Source organism: Frankliniella occidentalis, unplaced genomic scaffold (genome assembly GCF_000697945.3).
Source record: "Frankliniella occidentalis isolate FOCC.00 unplaced genomic scaffold, Focc_3.1 Scaffold5, whole genome shotgun sequence".
NCBI lineage: Eukaryota > Metazoa > Arthropoda > Insecta > Thysanoptera > Thripidae > Frankliniella > Frankliniella occidentalis.
In genome coordinates, this window is record NW_026267135.1 from 1,225,852 (window position 1) to 1,226,728 (window position 877).

An 877-nucleotide genomic window follows, 5' to 3' on the forward strand; every position below is an offset into this window, starting at 1 on the left:
GGGGGGGGGGCAGCACAGTTTATTCTTCCTCCGCCCATGAGCAGATAAGAGGCTACAAGTCGACAGATTCCTCTCGCCGTTGCTGACGCCGGCGACGACACTCTTGGCGTCGTGGAGTTTCGCGTCGTGGAGCAGTAGTCCCGCTCGCGCAGCCAGACCGGCCGGACCTGGGGAGTAAACGACGGCTAGGGAGTGTGTCCAGTCGCCGTCACGGTTGTGCACCCCTACCATGGACCCGGATGTCTCTGCACTGTAAAAAATATTCTTAAATTTTAGAGCAAAACATCTCTTAAATTTAATAACATTATTAGTTGTTCTTAAACGTAATAACAGATCATGACATTTAAGAAGTTTTCTTAATTTTGCAAACAATGATATGAGAATTCTGATGAAAATCTCAATTGTACTAAGGGGTCATTAAATTTCATAACAAGTTTATTAAATTCAAAAGTTTTCCTTAGTTTTGACAAAATTCTGTTGAAAAGTCACACCCATTCTTACTTTTAATACCAGCATTCAGAAGACTTCTTAAGAGTCATGTAGCTTTTGACTACTGGACATGGAATTTTGGCGTTCAATATAGTATTGGGTGAACAACATCGAATTTAGTTAGGTGTAATGTAGCTATGCCACTACCATATTTCAAAAAAGCAAGTGAACAAACATACGCCGTCCGACCAAGCACATAGCTACTCCGGGAATGCCCCTGGACGGAGCGCCGCATAAGATCGGGTGCGAGCGCTCCCCTCACAGGTATGTCCCGACAGTCACGCGGTCTAAGGCGTCAGGATCCGAACCCAAAGATCCGAGGTTCGAATCCACCCAGGTAAGGTAAGGTAAACATCTTTAATATGTGGGAAGTTGGGTGTGTAAACAT

General features: G+C 44.8%; 2 protein-coding genes across 3 annotated transcripts in view; one reads left to right on the forward strand and one right to left on the reverse strand.

The window, feature by feature from the left end:
- The window catches only part of LOC113213194 (UDP-sugar transporter UST74c), an 11,640-nt gene that overhangs the window by 10,052 nt on the left and 711 nt on the right, over positions 1 to 877 (reverse strand). The gene's annotated exons all lie outside the window — the stretch shown is intronic.
- The window catches only part of LOC113213192 (uncharacterized), a 12,302-nt gene continuing 11,433 nt past the window's right edge, over positions 9 to 877 (forward strand). For both annotated transcript variants that reach the window (XM_052269617.1, XM_052269622.1), the window contains exon 1: positions 9 to 252. The gene's annotated coding sequence lies outside the window, so the exon portion shown is untranslated. The remainder of the gene's footprint in view (positions 253 to 877) is intronic.